Below are 20,847 nucleotides of genomic sequence, written 5' to 3' on the forward strand. Positions count from 1 at the left end.
GGACCATTTGACCAGGGACCACTTTGACCGGGTACCACTTTGACCAGGGAAAGCTCTCCAACATCAGTTCCAAAAGGGTTACAAATCAGTTTTTGGTCAACTTTAGATGTGGTTTGGCTGTTTGAGGTGCCCCTCCCACCATCTCCAACTGACGCTCGGGTGCCAGAGCTAAGAGGGGGCCATGAAGAGACTTCCATCTTGTCTCTTTGCATCGGCTGAGGCCTCTCTCACCATCTCCAACTGACGCTCGGGTACCAGAGCTAAGAGGGGCCATGAAGAGACTTCCATCTTGCCTCTTTACATCAGCTAGAGGCCCCTATCCGCAATAACATGCTATGCTAGTTTTATATCTGGAGCAGAATGAAGAAGGCGGGGCCGGGACGACATCTTTCCACCATGTCTCCTGTATCAATTTAATGATATAATGATATATAATAATATTATACTATACTAATATTATAATACATTGTATATACATGTAATATTAATAATAATATTATGATGTAATACAATGTAATAATTATTATAATTCACTATTATAATTGTATATTTATATTACATGCAATATTACTAATAATATTGCGATATAGTTGTATAATATAATATATTGTACTTGTAAACCGCCCTGAGTCCCCTTCGGGGTGAGAAGGGCGGTATATAAATGTCGCAAATAAATAAATAAATAAATAAATTCAGAAAATTGTATTGGATAGACTACATCAGCTCTAGTTTTGATACAGAACATATGCTATCCAGTCGTTGTCATCTGCTCACCCACAGAAAACCATATTTAATAATCTAGAGCTGATTTCCCCCTCATGTCTCACAGACCTTATTTTAAGTCTCACAGCCCACCAGTGGGCTGCGGACCACAGGTTGGGAACCACTGCTCTAGGAAAACATGATGATTCAATGCTTACAATATTGAGAGCTGGCTTTGACATTGTCTTCTATAGATGCTAATGCAAACAATGTCTGGGTCAAAGATACCAGCTGTTGAAAAATTTGCTTAAAATCAATCAGAGTCCATCTAATAAGCATCCTTCAGTGTATCAAAGCTTAGTCAGCTGTATGCTTCCAATGTAAGTCTTTATAGACAAGCAACAAAAGTAATGGATTTACTAAAGGTATCTGTTTTAGAGAAAATGGAAAGCATTATTTCCTTGCCTATTCATGAAATACAAGATTTTGGGATCAGTTATCCAGAAGAATTAGCAGTACATTTAGTAAAATTAGCAGTTCATCATGTGAAAGTATTTCACATGATGATAATTAAAAACCATAACTAGGTCTTGCAGACCAAAAGGTCCCAGGTTCAAACCCGGGGAGTGGTGTGAGCGGCCGCTGTTAGCTCCAGCTTCTGCCAACCTAGCAGTTCGAAAACATGCCAATGTGAGTAGATCAATAGGTACCGCTCCGGCGGGAAGGTAACGGCGCTCCATGCAGTCATGCCGGCCACATGACCTTGGAGGTGTCTACGGACAACGCCGGCTCTTTGGCTTAGAAATGGAGATGAGCACCAACCCCTAGAGTCAGATATGACTGGACTTAACGTCAGGGGAAACCTTTACCTTTTTAGGTCTTGGAGTCTGCTAGCACAAGATGTGGTAATGGCAACTGCCAAAGATACCTTTAAAAGGTGGAATTAGAGGAGTTCTAGCAGTAGATATACTAAAATTGGAAAGATACAGAGAAGATTAGCATAGTCTCTCCATAACAATGACATGCAATTTCTTAAGGTGTACTACAAAAAATAATCTTTCCAAGCTCTATCTACTGGGAGTTATCAAGTTTATATGGAACCTCAAGATTCATAGGTAGTATGACCTCTGAATGCTCGTCCTAGAAGCAAAAAGAGCAGGGAAGGGAGTCCCATTCATGGGGTTACTTGATGCTTCTGGTTGTCCACTGTTGGAAACAGGATGCTGGGCACTATCAGAAATGCAAAACCTATAGTCCTCCAAATGTTGATAGAGCCTTTAGCTCATATTTACTCTCAACCAAGATAGCCAAAGATCCAAGGTGTTGGGGGCTGAATTCCAACTGCATTTCAGAAACTACAGCTTGTGCCCATTTTTGAATTTGTGGACATTTGATGTAATCTAGCAGACTTAACATTCCTGTAATGGCTTTTTCCTGTTGTTTGCTGCTAGCATATGCTAACCAAAAGAAGATTACCTCCAAATTGAGAAATCTGTTCATGCGGTAGGTCATGGCCATTGGCAGACCGGCTCTCCATGTATATGTCTATTCTTTTTATTAAAGCAGTCTCTAAGGGGAAAATCATGTTCTGCAATGGCCATTTGCATTTCAGCTGTCTTGATGGTATCACTGAGGAAATAATCTCCTTCCATCTGCACAGAATCTCTCTGGTGCACTTGAATTGAAGAGGTGCTGCTGTTGCCAAAGTGATGTTGCCCTTTAGCTCACTCCTGTTCACACTGAGTCATGCTTTGGCCCGGAACGCTTTTTCCCACCAATCTTCTCCAAGACCTTCAGGCTGTCTTAGCTTCCCATAAGCACAGTGAGATTTTTTCTCTTTATTTGTTTGAGGCTTGGAAAAGATCATTTTAACAACAATACAAAGAGTCATGGCTCTGGACTGCACTTATAGGCCTTGTGAAGAAAAGGAGCTCAAGCTGAGAACAGGCTGTATTTTCATTTCTACTGGAGGAAATACACATATATCTTATTATGGCATTCCCAGGTTGGGTAGCCTGAGTTGTTTTCTGTGTACATAGGCTACAGCTAGAGCATAATTACAACACAAAACTAAGCATGTTTACACAGAAATAAACACCACTGAGCTAAATAGTACAGGTTGAGTATCCCTTGCCTGGAATTCCAAAATACAAAATATTCCAAAATTGTCCACCTGGGTGGCTAAGACAGTAACACCTTTTCCGAGAGAGAGGGCCTTCTCCGCTGTGGCCCCCCGCCTCTGGAACTCACTCCCGAGGGAGATTAGACAGGCCCCCACCCTCCTTGCCTTTCGAAAAAGCCTTAAAACCTGGCTTTTCCAGAGGGCCTTCGACGACTAATTTTTGGGGTTTGATTTGTCTGCCCATTTAATTAGAGAGTGTTCTGCCATGATTATTGATACCTTGCTGAGTACTTCTGCCACGAAGCTACAGAAGCCCTCTATTTCGGCCTAGAACTGTTTTATCTCCTTGTTTTAACATGTGATGTATGTATTGATTGTATGACTGCTTTTCATGTTTGATTTTACAATGTGTAATTTGTCATTGTTTTTATTATTGCTGTGAGCCGCCCCGAGTCCCCTCGGGGAGATGGGGCGGGATATAAGAATAAATTTATTATTATTATATTTCTGATGGTTCAGTGTACAGAAACTCTGTTTTGGGCACAAAATTATTTAAAATACAATGCAAAATTATATTCAGGCTATGCGTATAAGGTACTTAGGTAGCATAAATGTATTTTACTTTTAGATTTGTTTTCTGAGATATCTCATTAATATATATACAGATACAGATGTTCTATTTAAACAAAAGCAAAATCCATAATACTTCTGGCCTAAAGCGTTTTGGATAAAGGATACCTGACCTTATGTTTATTCTTAGGTACATACATTTAAGGTTGTAATGTTTAACATGTAATGAAGAGAAGTGCCAGTTTATGTGACATCAGACTGCTGCAGATATTTCCTGGCTCCATACATACAAATGCAGTTGTCTAGTGACAATGGGAAGGTGTTGGAGAACTCCTATCATGATAGAAATTGCAGGATGATTGGAGACTGAAGCACTTACAATTAACACCAGTAATAAGACATAGGATCATGTGCTTATACGTCGGCACTGGGCGATGTCGATTGAACCAACTTGTTTTTATCCGCAGCTATGACTGCATTTTATGAATTTTAATGTTTTACATTGTAATTATGTATGTGTGTGGTTGTAATTCTGTGGTTTTTATCATTTCAGATTTATGTATTATCTATATTCGGCACTTCGCTGTATTTTGTTGGCCACCCCGAGTCCCTTTGGGGAGATGATGGTGGGGTAGAAATAAAATTTATTTTTATTATTATTATTATTATTATTATTATTATTATTATTGACACAGCAAACAAGATAGACATGCTGGATTTCGTATCACAAAATCACAAGTCGAACACTTCCCAAGTGTCTAGGACTGTGTGATGTATTTTCGGATGATGCATGCAGATCCCAGCAGGGTGGCCTTTTGCAGTTGGCAGATCTGTATCTGTAGGACGTGGAAAAGATAAAAATGTGTACGGTAGATCAGGTTCAGAGATGTCAGGCTGAAATAGTGGAAAGATGAGAAGTCCCAGTAAGGTGAAATTAGGGAAATCAAAAGTGCCTTTAGGAATATAGTGGGTTTAAGGGAAATAGCTTTAACAGCAGAGGAAAATAATGGTTTTCTTCAAGAAAGCAGAAGGTGTAGTGAAATCTTATTGCTTTTATTCATGTGACTTGAGTTGCATGTTCCCCTATCATTATAATTCAAAGTGGCATTTGCCAATAATATCCTGGCTTGCAGCTTGAAAGATTTCTTCTCTCTGTGTTTCATGCCCTCTTTTTCCTCCTGTGTAGATCTGAGTGAAGCAGGAAAAGGGTTTTGCACGAAAACACCCTTTGGGGCTCTTTGATTTTCAGTTTTGTTTTCTTCCTTGTCCATTGGATTTGCATGCATTCCTTCCATTTTCTGCCAACTGAATACACAGTGCAAAAAGCATTTTGGAGCCCGTAATGTTAGCAAGAAAAATGCTTCTCCTGGGCCGATGTAGGCAATCTTTCAGAGAAATAGAAAAGTACTCCTTTAGTCTATTTCCTTATTTCCTTGTTACTGTTATCACAAGTGAAAAACGATGGTCTCTGTCCAAAATAGTGCATATTTTGTCCAAATAAGTTGTTTTTGCAACAGCCAAAGGTCCCCAAAATGAGAAAATCACGAGACAATGCAGAAAAACCATCATAATCTCACTTAGCAGGAAAAAAGTCAGAAAATATTTGGTGTTGCATGTGGGAATAAAATAGGTAAAGATTTACATTGCCAGTCTTAAATTATGCATATACAGGTTTTGGGATAACATGTGATATTTGGAAAGAGACTGTGATTTCCTCAGGAGGATAAAGAATAAGAAAAGAGAAAGGGTTGAGAAGTTTTTGTATCTTAGCTGGGAAGCTTAGTGCAAATGGCCAAGATGGGAGCTTGAACAAGTTACCTGATTGGACTATAACTCTCAGAATCTCCTGTCTTGGTGGTTGAAAAATTATGGAAATTGTCTTTAAGGTCTGGGTAGGAGGTTATCAGGAGCCCCCGGTTTTTGAAATCATTTTAAGGCTTTCTTAAACTCAGTCAGAAGCCCTCAGTAGTGCAGCAGGTTAAACCATTGAGCTGCTGGACTTGATGACTGAAAGGTTGGTTCGAATCCAGAAAGTGGGATGAGCTCCCATTGTTAGCCCCGGATTTTGCCAACCTAGCAGTTCAAAAACATGCAAATGTGAGTAGATTAATAGGTACCACTCCAGCAGGAAGGTAACAGTGCTCCATGCAGTCATGCTGGCCACATGACCTTGGAGGAGTCTATGGACAACAATGGCTCTTCGGCTTAGAAATGGAGCCGAGCACCAACCCCCAGAGTTGGACATGACTAGACTTAATGTCAGGGGAAAACCTTTACCCTTACTAAGAGATTACATTAACAATTGGGGCCATGAGCAAAAATCTGGCTGCTTCAGGGAGCTTCTGGGGGCAGTAGACCCGCTCTCAGGTGAGCTTGCGTAACCTCATCTCTCTTCCCAGAATATATATTTCTTCTTAGACTTGTTGCGTTGGAGGATGCTTCACAAAAGCCAGCAACCACATTCTTGGCCAGATTTGTGTTGTAAGCTGCCAGCAGTACCAAGGTTGGTAACTCTTGATTGCCTTTTTTTTTTTTTCAAAACGAGCTGCTGAGAACAAGGTTGGCGACAGTGATGGATTTGCGTGGTAACAGGAAAAGGAGGGTGAGGCCCCAGGCAGCCGCCCAACTCTGTCTCACAGGGAGAGCATTGACAAAGATGTGGAGGGTGGGTGGGAGCCGCTGTTCAGGGAGAGAGCGCACAATTGGAAACGAGGAAGGGCTGTGTCTCTTGGTCCAAGGGTTGGGGAGGGAGTCTGACAAAGTTGCCATGGAGATGGCTGTTAGCATCACTTAGCATCTTCCTCAACTCTAGGGAGGGAGTGTATCAGGGGAAACTGGGATTAGCATGAAACTGGAGCAAGAGGTACAGCAAGAAAGGGACCGAGTAAGCTTTGGGGATGTAGAGTATCAGGGGAAGAGGACAAACTCTGAAGGACGTAGCCTATGGGTCAGGGAAACTGCTCCAAACAGCAAGGCTAAGGTAGGAATGCACAGAGAGGCTTTCACCTTCAGTTCTGGAAAGGTGCTTCAGGGGCTGTGAGAGAGCAGCTGGCTGGAAAGGAAAATTAAATAATTCTGGCAGAAAGCAGTGAACAGGGAGGCCACAAAGCAAAGAAAAAGGAGTGGAGGAGAGGCAGCTGTGCAAGAATCAGGAACCTGGAAAGGGAGCTATGGTCTCCTTGGGAATTTAGGAGCAACGTTCCAGTCCAGTCTAGCATTCCTCTCTTCAGAGTCAGCCAGCCAGGTCTCTCAAGGTCCAGCCTTCCCCAGTCTGGTGCTGCCATGCTGGGTGAGGATGATGGAACCATAGTCTTCCATATCTGGAGGATGCCAGATGGGGAAAGACCTCACTTCCTACATGATGATGTAGAAAGTGATGGCTCTCTCAGTATTTGACTCCCTAGATTTTTTAAAACTATGACCAAAGTATGGGATTGTTAGCCTCCTTGAGTCCCCACAGGGAGAAAGACGGGGTATAAATAAAGTTAATAAAGATGTTTTGACATCAACTCTCTAACTTGCATAGCTAACTATCAGGGATTCTAGATGTTGAAATCCAAAACATCTGGGTTTGGTGAAGTGAACTTCGGTTTTTGATTAGCACCCAGTACAGTTTATTTATTATTTATTTCCAATATTTCTACCCCGCCCTTCTCCCCGAGGGGACTCAGGGCGGCTTACACAACTGGTAGGATCACTACCAGTACATCATAATACAATAAAATAAGAATAAAACAGTTAAAATAATTAAATAACATAATAAAATACAATATATAAGATTTAAAACAATGCAACACCAAATATATATACCAATCATCCATCAGACCTTGTGCAAAAGCCTTAATCCGATCCATGTCAATGCTAACTGAGTTCATTCATTAAACGCTTGCGCGCATAGCCAGGTCTTCAGCTTCTTCCTGAACCCCAAAAGGGATGGAGCCTGCCGGATGTCACTGGGGAGGGAGTTCCACAGCCGAGGGGCCGCCACCGAGAAGGCCCTGTCTCTCGTCCCCACCAGCCGTGCTTGTGAGGCCGGTGGGATCGAGAGCAGGGCCTCCCCGGATGATCTTAAGGTTCTCGTGGGCTCATAGGAGGAGATGCGTTCGGACAGGTAAATTGGACCAGAACCGTTTAGGGCTTTGTAGGTCAAAACCAGCACTTTGAATTGGGCTCGGTAGCATATTGGCAGCCAGTGGAGCTGGCTTAGCAGGGGGGTAGTACGCTCCCTGTAAGCCGCCCCAGTTATTAATCTGGCTGCCGCCCGTTGTACTAGCTGGAGCTTCCGGGCCGTCTTCAAAGGCAGCCCCACGTAGAGCGCGTTGCAGTAATCCAAACGAGCTGTAACCAGAGCGTGGACCACCGTGGCCAAGTCAGACCTCCCAAGGAACGGGCGCAGCTGGCGCACAAGGCGGAGTTGTGCGAAGGCTCTCCCGGCCACCGCTGAAACCTGAGGCTCCAGGCTCAGCGATGAGTCCAAGAGAACCCCCAGACTGCGAACCTGTGTCTTCAGGGGGAGTGCGACCCCGTCCAACACAGGCTGTAACCCTATTCCCCGTTCAGCCCTGCGACTGACCAGAAGGACCTCTGTCTTGTCTGGATTCAGTTTCAATTTGTTAGCCCTCATCCAGTCCGACACAGCGGCCAGACACCGGTTCAGGACCTGGACAGCCTCCTTAGTGACAGGTGGGAAGGAGTGACAGAGCTGGACATCATCTGCGTACAGATGACACCGGACCCCGAAACTCCGAATGATCTCTCCCAACGGCTTCATGTAGATGTTAAACAACATGGGGGACAGTACTGACCCCTGCGGGACCCCACAAGTCAACGGTTGTGGGGCCGAGCAGGCGTCCCCCAATGACACCATCTGGGACCGACCCTCCAGGAATGAGTGGAGCCACTGCAGAACAGTACCTCCAAGTCCCATTCCTGCGAGGCGTCCCAGAAGGATACCGTGATCGACGGTATCGAAGGCCGCTGAGAGGTCCAGCAGAACCAGCAGGGACACACTCCCCCTGTCCAGTTCCCGGCGTAGATCATCGACTAAGGCGACCAAGGCTGTCTCGGTGCCATGCCCCGGCCTGAAGCCAGACTGCGCCGGATCCAGAAAATCAGTGTCAACCAAGAATGCCTGGAGTTGCGCAGCCACCACACGTTCCAGGACCTTGCCCAAAAAGGGGAGATTGGAAATAGGCCGATAGCTGTCCAATTGAGTGGGATCTAGTGATGGCTTCTTCAACAGCGGTTTGATCACAGCCAATTTAAGGCTCGCTGGAACAATGCCTTCCCGAAGGGAGGCATTCACCACCACCTTCACCCACTCGGCCAATCCCCCTCTGGCTTCTCTCACCAGCCAGGATGGGCAGGGGTCTAGGATGCATGTGGTAGCCTTTGCCTCTCCAAGCACCTTGTCCACATCCTCGAGCTCAACCAATTGAAATGAATCCATCAAAATAGGACAAGCAGGAGCTCGTGTTACATCCTCGGAAGCTGCCATTAATATGGTGTCAAAGCTAGAGCGGATCAGAGCGACTTTGTCCGCAAAGAACTGAGCAAATGCTTCACAGCGGGCTGCCGAGTTGTCAGGGATCCCATCTTGAGAGATGGGATTCAACAAACCTCTAACAACTCGGAACAGCTCTGCCGGACGGTTCTTTGCGGACGCAATATTAGCTGCAAAGAAAACATTCTTAGCAGCATCTATTGCCGCGGCGTATGCCTTTAAATAAAGGCACAGCCGTGCTCGGTCTGGTTCGTTCTGCTTCAAACGCCACACGCGCTCTAGACCCCTCTTCTTTCGCTTCATTGCTGCCAACTCCTCGGTGAACCAAGGAGATGGTTTAGCTCGGGTACTCGAGAGGGGACGTTCCGGAGCAATCGTGTCTATTGCCCTAGTCGCCTCCTTGTTCCAGAGGGCAACCAGAGCATCGACAGGATCACCAACCGAGGCAGCGGGAAACTCCCCAAGAGCCGTCAGGAATCCATCCGGATCCATAAGCCTCCGGGGGCGGACCATTTTATTAGGTCCTCCACCCCTGCGGAGGTTGGGGGGCACAGCGAGTCTAAACCTGATCAGGTGATGGTCGGTCCATGGCAAAGGAGTGATGGTGAGCTCCTCCACACCACCACCTTCCTCCCATCCCTGGCAGAAAACCAAGTCAAGTGTGTGCCCTGCTCTGTGGGTGGGACCAGATACCAATTGGGACAGCCCCATGGTTGCCATGGTGGCCATGAAGTCCTGAGCTGCGCCAGTCAGGGTGGCCTCCGCATGGACATTGAAGTCCCCCAGCACAATAAGCCGCTGGGACTCCAACGCCAGGCCCGAGACCATCCCCGCTAGCTCAGGCAGGGAGACTGTAGTGCAGCGGGGTGGTCGGTACACTAGCAGAATCCCTAATCTGTCCCGGTCACCCACCCTCAGGTGGACACATTCAAACAAGGTTGACTGCGGGATGGGGCACCTGGTCAGGGGGATGGAATCCTTGTAGACCACTGCGACTCCGCCTCCCCTCCCTCCGGATCTTGGTTGGTGCTGCACGGAGTACCCAGGAGGACAGAGTTGGGTGAGATTAACCCCACCCGCCTCATCCAGCCAGGTCTCCGTTATGCACGCCAGGTCTGCCCGTTCATCCAGGATAAGATCCTGGATAATTGCGGTTTTTCCATTTGCAGACCTGGCGTTCAACAGCACCACCTTTAGTCCGAAGGGACCGCCAGCCCGGCTATCCAAATTTACCATATCAGGAGACCGTTTTAAATCTACAAGAAATCTCTCCCTAGGCCGAATTAATTTTGGTCTCCTTTTCCCGCATCTCCTCCTCCCCTGAATAACTTCAATGGGGGCTCCTCGGCTAGCGGACATCCCCCCTCCCTCTACATGGCCCCTCTCCCTATTCTCTAACATCTGGCTAACACTGGCTATAGCTGGAGACAAGAACACTGGCTATAGATGTAGACAAGCCACTCCTTTCTCCCCCCCCCCTTTAGGAGTTACTAGAATAAAGTGCACTAAAAAGCTTTGTAACTCCCCCCCCCTCCTTCGCTTGATATTAAAGTGCACAGTGCAAAGACAGGGGGGTCTAGTTCATAGGTTCCCATAAAACTCACAGGGAGAGGGGCTCATGGAGAGCTAAAAACAATAATGGGTTCTCAATTAAATGCCAGTAGTTAAATCATGCCAGTTAAATCATGGACACTAGTTCCTCACCCAGGAATACTGAATTAAGTTGATCTATTTTCAGGACCAGAATGTAAATCCTGAGACATGTGGAAAGACAGTGAAAAGATAGTGTTTAACAAATTCACATTGGAGTCTCTGAAAAGTTCCCAACATCTTGCATTGTAGAACTTAAGTTTACAGTTAAGGCAGCAGTTCACAGGGTGTTGAAGGACACCACTAACTTATTTCACATCTCAGTTGTTTTAATATATCAGCCACAAAGTTTAGTCAGATTTATACTCTGGCAAAAATGGCAGTGGGCATGTGACAGTTCGGTTCAGGATTGACTGCAGCCACAAAAGGACTATCATGCCCCATCTCATTAAATGGTAGTGATGTTTCAGTGTGTCTATATTCACATTACCACAGTTTTCTAATATGGAGCATGACGATATCCCATTGACTGGAAATAACAGATCCATAGGGCTCACTGTAATGACATTTTCAGATTTTCATGAATAGCACAGGAAAGCTTGACAGTACGATGTTAACTATATTTACTTAAAGTTAAATTAATCTGAGCACTGCATATATGAGCTTAGGTTTATAGCCTTCATGTCATAGTTTATGAGTCTTTTGATCTTTTTCCTGACCCTTGAATTTGCCATTTTTCCTCAGGAACTGATATGACTTATTTTGTAATATAATATATATGGAAGCTAATTAATGTGGCTCCTATTTATTGTGAGCTTGTGCTAGGGACTAGATCCATGAAGCGTGAAACCAAACTGAAATGGAAGGGGCTGAGGACTGACTGTGGGAGCCTCCTTGGAGCTTTGTTTTATGTCAAAAAACTCATTTTGTCATGTTCCATCCTATATAATCCCAGTGCATATTCTGGGCCCCTGGGGGAGATTGAGAAATGTCAGTGTTTATCCAAACAAGCTTCCAACATTTCAGCAGCAATTCATCTCTGCTGTCTCATCTCTGAAAGCCGGCGGCAGCGAGTATTTATATCCATAACAATCATAACCACCTGATTGGGTTATTTACATGGATATTATATGAGCCCCTATAAATATTCAGCTTGCTGTGAGAATAATTAAGCATTGTTATTGCATTGCAACAACCAGGGAGAGTAATGAAAAGTGCCAGAAGCTTGAACACATTGCCACCCCCTTGCTTGTCTGTTTTCCCTTTACAATAAACAAAGCTGACTCCAGACATTTCACCGCCTGAGTCAGAACAACAATTTCCTCTCCCATCAAGGAACAGAAACAAGGAGAGCAACATCACAAAAGTAGCCATAATACACATTAGGGATACCTTTTTTTTAGTCCATTCAGAAAATGCCTGCCACCAAAATACAGTAGTGACATTTTAAGTTCATTACCTTTTTCATACGGTAATGATTCTTTAAAATTCATACAGAGGATCATGGATGATGCTATTGGAGGTAGTGTGTCAGTCTGCATCTTGTTTGCTTCAGTGCTATAGGGAGAGTGTTCAGGCAGACAGAAAGATACGGTTTTACCTCTCCCATCCCCTCAAAAAAAAAAAAAAGCAGCAGAGAGAGTATTGCCCTTACGACTTCTGTTTGAGCTTCTCAGGGGTTCACTTTTAAAAAGAAAGTGCTGGACTAGATAGGCGTTTCATCGCATGCTTAGACCAAAGGCTGATTAATCCAGCACTCTCTTTCTCACAGTGCGCAGTTAGATTGATTAGGCTTTAATTCAGCAGGATTCTTATGTCCTTAAGTGATCACTTGTGGTTGTGGGAATTTACCAGCTTTGTGATGGAGTTTGTCGAGTTACAAAGTCTGTATCAAATTCTACATCTGGCCCCTTTGATAAATGCCGAGATTCATTGTTTTAATAAATAACAGTGGGGCTAAATGTGACACAGCAGCACTGCACCAGAAATGCTAGAATTAATCCATTTTTTCAAACAGAGAAAGACTGTAAACGACCCCATCCTCATTGTGCCGTCCGCCAGACAATAAAAAAAAAACTATAAAGCTGAAACGTGCCGTCCTTTATCCGGGCGAACTGCAAATCCCTATAAGCTGTCCTAAAATATTGAACGACTGAGTCTGGAGAACTTCAAAAAAGGATGTTTATTCATACAAGGTTGTAAACCTGGCACAGATCTTAAAGTTGCAGAAAATGAAACAAATTTCCATAGGTTTTAGTTGCAGAATTATCCCTGGTTCCAGAAGGCAAAGGTGATTATAAAACCACTATACCCTAATCACGCTGTCTATATTAGAAGGAGAAACTCTTTCCTTCCCTATCTTTACAGCAAAGATTAGTTCTAGAAGCGATGGAATAACCCTGCTCCTCTAACTAGATTTCCTATTCCAGATCAGTATAATTTAATACTTATCTAATTTGGATAGGCTTAGATTGGCCTGGTTTTGAGGATGATTTGTCCCAGTTAGCCTTGCACAGCTCCAGCACGTTGGAAGACTATAGCCAGAATGAAACTCTAAAATGGAGACTAGACCCTGGTAAAAAGGGCGGTCCTAAGATGTTGTACTCTTTGACCAATCATTGCAAAGAAAACTGCAGCCAGCTCTTGCAGACTTCAAGCCACCTTTCCTGGGCTTTTGCAGCCAGAGGCTGAAACAAAATGCAAAGGAGGGAAAACAAACAAACGACCAATAAGTAAGGCAAACCATCGTCCTGGGGGACGGAACACTCCCCGCTTAAATTCCCAGGATGTGGGAATTTACTACTCAAAAACATACAAACACCTTTGCACATATGACAATACAAACACTAGAACTTTAAACATCTCCAATAAGCAACACGAGGTCACTAACTGGTCTGTCCAAAATGGACACTTTGTCTCTGTTGCAAGTCTTTAATTGAACTTTCCTGACCTTACCATCCGGGCAAGGAAAGGTCTTTAATACAATGCCCATGGGCCATGCATGGCGGGGCAAGTCTTTGTCCTTTAACAACACAACGTTGTTAACCTCAATGTTGTCCTGTGGGCTTTGCCAGATTCTTCTAGCTTGAAGCTGGCTTAAGTACTCAGCTTTCCACCTTTTCCAAAAGTGGTTGGCCAAGGACTGCACCTGTTTCCACAGGGCACGGTGAGTTCCGTCCGGAACTGGCAACATGATGTCCTTCCATCCTGGCACCTTTTGTGTCAAAATAAGTGCAGGAGTCAGTGGTTGTAAGTTCTCAGGGTCACTGGTAAGGGGAACCAGCGGCCGGTTGTTGATAATTGCGGTAACTTCCGCCATAAGTGTCACCAAAACATCATGCGTCAATGACCTATGACTCAAAAGCATGGCATTAAGGATTTTGCGACTAATACCAATCATCCTCTCCCAAACACCACCCATGTGGGAGGCGTGAGGAACATTGAAAGTCCACATAATTTGTTCAGTATTCGTAAAGTTCTGAACCTTTGGGTCTCTCCCAAACCTAGACACACAATTGAGTTCTTTGGTCGCACCTACAAAATTGGTGCCACAGTCCGACCGAATTGACTTAATTGGCCCTCTGAGGGCTATGAACCTTTTTAATGCGTTTAAAAATGATGAAGTGTCCATCCCTTCTATGACTTCTATATGGACAGCTCGTATTACTAAACAAGTAAACAAAACTGCCCACCTCTTGTTATTTACAACACCACCCCTGGTTTTTCTGGTAACAATTTCCCAAGGACCAAACACATCGATTCCCACATGGGAAAAGGGTGAGTCTGTCAAAGTCCTATCCTGAGGTAGTTCTGCCATTAACTGACTTTGACAGTTTCGCCTAAGGCGCCTGCATTTAACACATTTGAAAATACAACTGTTGACCAACCTTTTGGCATTAACTACCCACAGACCTTCATTTCTAAGGGCTGCCTCAGTTAGAGTTCTACCCTGATGATGGATCCTTTCATGGTGATGCCGAACGAGCAGCAATGCAGTGTGACTATTAGGGGGTATGATGATGGGGTTTTTTATGCACGCCTTGAGTTTAGCTTTGGCTAACCTTCCTCCAACTCTCAAAATACCCTCCTTGTCTAGAAATGGGTTTAACTCATTTAGAAGACTTTGATTAGGGATGTTGAGCCCTTGCTCTAGCCTAGCTATTTCCTGCTTGAAAGCAGATCTCTGTACTGACTTGAATATGACGCTCTTAGCCTTTATCATATCCTGGACCTGTAAAGGCTCACTATCTTTGCAAGCTAAACGATGTATAAGCCTAGCAACTGCTCTAAGAAGACTGTGCCACTCCGAAAAACATTCAAAACGGTGTGGTTCCAGGCAAGATCTTTGGCCCATCTTGATTTCTGTGGTCATCTTGCAAACTTTCACCTCTGGAACGGACTCGGGCAATTCTGTATTATCGGTGGGAGAAAAGGCTGATGGAAAATTGACTTCGGTCAAGCATCTGGGGCCTGTCAGCCAACTTGAACTTAACACTCGTTGAGTTGAAGCTCCTCTGGAAGCGATGTCAGCTGGGTTGTTGCTGGTGGCGACGTGGTGCCACTGGCTAGGCGTAGAACTGGATAGAATGTTGTTGATTCTATTAGCCACATACACCTTGAATCTTTTGGTTGTGTTGTTGATGTAACCAAGCACAACTGTACTGTCCGTGTGGAAATGGACATCTTGAAACAAGTCTCCTATCTCTTGCTGGATGATGCGCCAGAGCTGGACAGCAAGAACTGCTGCACACAATTCCAGCCGGGGTATTGAAGTTCCCATAGGAGCTATTTTAGCCTTTGCCATGATGAATCCTGCGTGACAAAAATCTCTGTCCTTTTGTCGCATGTATGCCACAGCTGCTATAGCTCGCTCAGATGCGTCACAGAAGATGTGAAGTTCTGTGGTGGGTTCTATCATTACCTTACAGGGCGCAAATTGTCTGGGAACTGCGATGGTTTCCAGGCCTTCAGCTTGGGCAGTCCAGTTTGACCAAGCCGTTTTTATTGATTGAGACAGCTCTTGATCCCATCCTATTTTTTCTTGGATCACCTGTCTGAACAGAAGTTTAGCAGTGATCAGGACAGGAGCAGCTATGCCTAAGGGATCAAATATCCCATTGATGGCGGAAAGCATCTGTCTCTTAGTGTTCACAAACTGAAATTTAGATGCTCTTAACGAAAGATGGTCCGATTTTACATCCCAGAGAAGTCCTAAACTAGACTGGGAGCTTAACCCTTTGAATAACTCATGAACATTGCTTTCCGCTAAGTCTTCGGAGGGAAAGGCTTGCAAGATTTGTCTGCTGTTGGATAATAGTTTGTGCAGGCGAATGTTGGCACCTTTTAACAAAGCCTGCAGCTCATGCACTATTTGGATGGCTTGATGAACGGAGTCAAACGAAACCAGAAGATCATCCACGTAGAAGTTGTGGTTAACTATGCTGGCGACTTCTGGACTGAACTGGTGCCCAAACTCATCTGCGGTTCTTTTGAGGCAGTAGTTTGCAACGGCTGGAGACGGGGTATTTCCAAAGACATGTACGCGCATCTGAAAAACCCGAACGTCACACAAATTTTGAGTGTCCGCGTACCACAAAAACTTGAGGTACCTGCGATGATCAGGACGAACTAAAAAGGCGTAAAACATCTTGTGGATGTCTGCAATAACAGCAAACTCTTTCTCTCTAAATCTCAAGATGACTCCGAGCAAACTGTTTAAAAGATCTGGTCCCTTTAGCAAAACATTATTAAGAGAAATGCCTTGGCATGCGGCACTGGCATCGAATACAATTCGGACCTTGTTAGGCTTTTGGGGATGCGTGACTTTATGGAAAGGCAGGAACCAGTTTTCTTCATTGACCTCACTTTGATCAGAGACCTCGGCGTAGTTACTTTGGAACATGTCTTCCATAAAGCCAACGATTTGCTCCTTTACCTTGGGGTCTTTCTGCATCTTCTTCTTCAGTGACCAGAGTCTATTTTCTGCCACATGCCTGTTGTTTGGCAAAGTGGGTTTTTCTGCTTTAAAAGGCAGAGGGGCTATCCAATTTCCCTCGGGACTCCGGGAAACTTGAGAGTTCATGATCTCTAAAAACCTCTGTTCATCTTTGGAAAGCGCTGTAGTTTCATCCCTTTCGGAGACTTCAAAGATGGAAGAATACTCTGGTGTTATCCCCTGACAATAGACCGAGATATGACTCAAACAGCTATGCATTAGTGTGGGGCGACTGCCTTGAAGCACGTGCGCTTGACGAGTGCCCACCGACGATGGAGGGTGCATCCTATTTATGCACACTGGGCCTGTAACTGTCCAGCCTAGTGGTAGCAGCTGAGCAATGGGCGCCCCTGGAGGTCCCTTAACTTGGTCGTTCACATAGAACAAGTTCGGACAGTCCGCACCAAGCAGAAGGGCAATGTCCACATCTGGACGGAAAGCAGGTAAGGCGTTCTTCAGCTTTCGCAAGTGAGGATGGGCTTCCACGACTTCTCTGGTGACAATCTGCCTTTTGTTCCGGGGAATAGAGGAACACTCAATGAGGTCTGGTAACTCGAACAGTCTCTTCTGGTCACAAGAGGAGACAACAAAGCCGGATGCTATGCGACCCTGCAACTTCTTCTTCCCTACACAGGTGGACATGGTGTAGTCGACCGTCTGGGTTTTTATGTCAAACAGTTGGAAAAACTCTGGAGTCGCCAGGGAGGCGTCGCTTTGTGAATCCAAAGCCACGTAAAGTCTCTTTTTAAGCCAAGGTCTTCTGGCTGGATATACATCTGCTAGGCAGATGGGATGGCAGACTCTGAACTGGTGCACGTCAGAGCATAGTTCAGTACAGGCGACCGATGGAGCATCCTCCTGCATCCGTGACGCGGTCTGCATGTTGGTGGCTTCAGTAGATGACCCTTCTTTGGAAGACGTGTCCCTTTTGGCGCGGGAGACAGCGTCAGAGTTGTGCATCGCGGTGCAATGCTTAAGGCTGTTACACCTTGCGCATTTGACGTCCTCTTTGCAGTTGGATGCAAAGTGAGGAGTTGCTCCACAGCACCTAAAACATATGCCCAGCTTCTGTACAATCTGTTGTCTTTCTTTATAAGGCTTCTTGCCAAATTCCTGGCAGTTGGCCAAACTGTGAGGCTTTTGGTGAATGGGGCAGAGCACCTCCTTCACCTCTGACTTGGATTCGTTGGCCCTGTGCTGAGTTTCAACAGCCTTAACACTAACCGGTCTTTTGGCCTCTCTGGATGGTTTTTTCTCCACTTTAGGTGCCTTCTCTGGCTGGGTCCCTTGGTATAAGGTGGGGAGGCCCGTCTGTGGATCATTCCTTTCTCTGGCTGCCCTGGTGATGAACTGGACCAAATGAGAAAATGGAGGGTATGCCTGGGAGTGGGCCTCCTTGTAGTTGAAGACCTCCTGTCCCCAGCGTTCTTGCAAAGTGAAGGGCAGCTTGGTCAAGATCTGCCTCTGGGACAGGTGCTGATCGAGGCACTTCAAACCGGGCAGTTCTGGATTCTCCTTGGCCGACTCTAATTCCGTAAGGAGATCGCTGAGGTCCCACAAGAGTTTGAAGTCTTTGAGTTTCAAAGCTTGGAACCTTTGGAGCTTGTCCATAAGAGATGCTTCAATCTCTGTGCTGGCCCCATACCTCTGCTGCAACCTGGCCCAGGCCTTTTCCAGGGCTTTGTCGGGATCGGCTACGTGGGCTGCGTAGATCTTCTTAACTTGTGAGGATGAGGCTGGGCCCAACCATGCAGCCAGAAGAGTCAGTTCTTCCTCAGGCAATAACTTTAAGTCTCTGATTGCTCTCTGGAAGGTGGCCTTCCAGAGAAGAAATTCCTCAGGCTTGTCCGAAAACTTTTCGACACCCTTGTCCTTAAGATCTCTTCTGGGGCTTCTGATGATGGAGACAAGCTGGGACTCTGGCGTCGAAGGGAACAATTGAGGAGTTTGCTGTTGTGGAGTGGACTCCCACCGTGCACCTTGCGTCAACCTTTGGCCTCTTGGAGGGATGACATCGACCACTGACGAATCGGTGGCTCCCTGTGCAGCTGTCTGTAAGGGCCAACTAGCACTTGGCCTTGAGGCCCTGATTGACTGACCTAGGGATTTAGCAGGAGGCACAGGTAGCTCGGGCAAGGGTGAGCTCCCCGCTATGACGCTCTGCTCTGCAGGAAACTCAAAAGTGACTTTGGGGCCCTGCTCTGGGTAAGGAGAGAAGTCTTCCTGTTCCTCATCCGAAAACTGGCTGTTTAAGCTATTAAGATGCACAAGCACCTTAGAAGAAGGGTCCTGCTTCGGCAACTGACTTACATTTTCTTCTGTGAGTGGCTCAATTAGGGCCTTGGCCAAAGTCTCAGCCCTTACCTTTTTGGCAGTAGCATCCATCCTTATTCTAAGCATTTCTATTTCACCTTGCCTTTGGGCCTGTTCCATTTGCATTTCGCTTTGTCTACGGGCCTGTTCTATTTGCATTTCGCTTTGTCTACGGGCCTGTTCTATTTGCAGTCGTTGCTCTTCTTCTTTAAAGGGAAGGGTGAGATCAGCTGCCTTAGCATCAGCCTCCGCCCCCGCTACCTTGCTCTTTAGCTCTAGACGTGCAGCCTCCTTAATGTGCAAGGCAGCTAGGGAAGAGATGGCACTCCCAGCAGCAGAAGACTTGCTAGAGTGGCTATGTTTAGATGATGCACACTCCCTTAGCTTAGATACCTAGCTAGAGCGGTTGGACTTAAGACTAAGTGCCACAGCAGGTGATTTTAAAAGATTGGTCTCATGGCTGCATAAGGAAGACTGATTTCCTTTTGGCTCAGACCTTAGATTAACAGATGGAGAACTAAATTCCAAGGCATCTAGAATTGCCCTCACCTTATTTTCTTTCTCATTAGTGTCAGCTAAGACACTCACTATTTCTAACTCTGAATCCTTGGCGTTAATGCGCTCGAGGACCTGGACTATCTTAGACACCAAACCCCTCCAAATACCGAAGGTCTCTTCAAGGTCTGTCTGTAATATGGATGGCACCCTTGTAATACCCAAGCTCTCAATTCTGTCCATTAATGTTACAATTCGCTCCCATGCCGAACCTAACCTCACATGGAGGAGCTCCTTTTCATCTATTAGATGGGCTAGCATCTTGGCTGAAGGGTGCTTTATCCTTTGGGGCCTTTCATTCCTACTTTCAGCCTCAGAAGGAGGTATACCATCTGCATCATCTTGAAATTGCATAGACATTATGTATTCTTAATAGCAAGTAAATTTACAACAAAGGCAAATGCAATATACCTGCAAGTAAATTTACAATAAAAGCAAATTCAATATATAATACAATTCACAGCACTTAACCATAGCAATATATATCACTAAGTAACTATACTTTACAAAGATTGTGACCTTTGGCGCCAAACTTTGGTAGGCAAGCTGCAAAATGCCAACTGACAGCAACTTGCCACTTGATACCTCCCTCGCCCGAGTGACGTAAACTGCCAAAATGGCGACTTCGCCAAATTTTCAAGCACCTTGTGCTCCGCGGCTCGAGGCCTGCCGCCGAAGGAGCACCGAGGCTGGCTTTGGAAAGGAGGAGAGAAGAGACGCCTCCTCCCCGCTGTGAAGGGAGGTCACCACCGCAGGACGATGAGACAGGTCACCACCGCAGGTCAATGAGGCAGGTCACCGCCGCAGGTCAATGAGGCAGGTCACCACCGCAGGATGATGAGGCAGGTCACCACCGCCGGACCATGAGGCAGGTCACCACCGCCGGGCGACTGTCCCGGCCGAGATCCTAGCCACTGTGAAGACTCAGCCAGAACTTTCTTTTGGAGTTGCCAGGCTTATCTGGGTCCCGGCCTGGTGCTTCTGGACTCACCACCTCTGTGTGAGCCCAAAGACTGCTGCTGGAGCTCCGCGGCTCGATACCTGCCACCGAAGGAGCTCGGGGTAGATTGCTGGGTTTTGCACAGCCGTGCAATTGCAGAAACAGCCGCAGCTGAAGAGCAGGATACTGCAGAGGCTGAAGGAATGGCAGCAAGCTTCACTGCAACAGACCAACAAAATCAAAGTCTCTATGGCCGTGCAGGCTAGCTCAAGCGGAAAACCGCTGATCGTCCTCAAAACTGTGCCGTCCGCCAGACAATAAAAAAAAAACTATAAAGCTGAAACGTGCCGTCCTTTATCCGGGCGAACTGCAAATCCCTATAAGCTGTCCTAAAATATTGAACGACTGAGTCTGGAGAACTTCAAAAAAGGATGTTTATTCATACAAGGTTGTAAACCTGGCACAGATCTTAAAGTTGCAGAAAATGAAACAAATTTCCATAGGTTTTAGTTGCAGAATTATCCCTGGTTCCAGAAGGCAAAGGTGATTATAAAACC

General features: G+C 45.7%; 1 protein-coding gene and 1 pseudogene across 2 annotated transcripts in view; both read left to right on the forward strand.

The window, feature by feature from the left end:
• Nucleotides 1-20,847, forward strand: part of asic2 (acid sensing ion channel subunit 2) — a 553,450-nt gene that overhangs the window by 474,881 nt on the left and 57,722 nt on the right. The gene's annotated exons all lie outside the window — the stretch shown is intronic.
• On the forward strand, nt 1,657-1,754 carry LOC134292825 (U6 spliceosomal RNA; annotated as a pseudogene).

This window comes from Anolis carolinensis, chromosome 6 (assembly GCF_035594765.1).
Source record: "Anolis carolinensis isolate JA03-04 chromosome 6, rAnoCar3.1.pri, whole genome shotgun sequence".
In the NCBI taxonomy this organism is placed as follows: domain Eukaryota; kingdom Metazoa; phylum Chordata; class Lepidosauria; order Squamata; family Dactyloidae; genus Anolis; species Anolis carolinensis.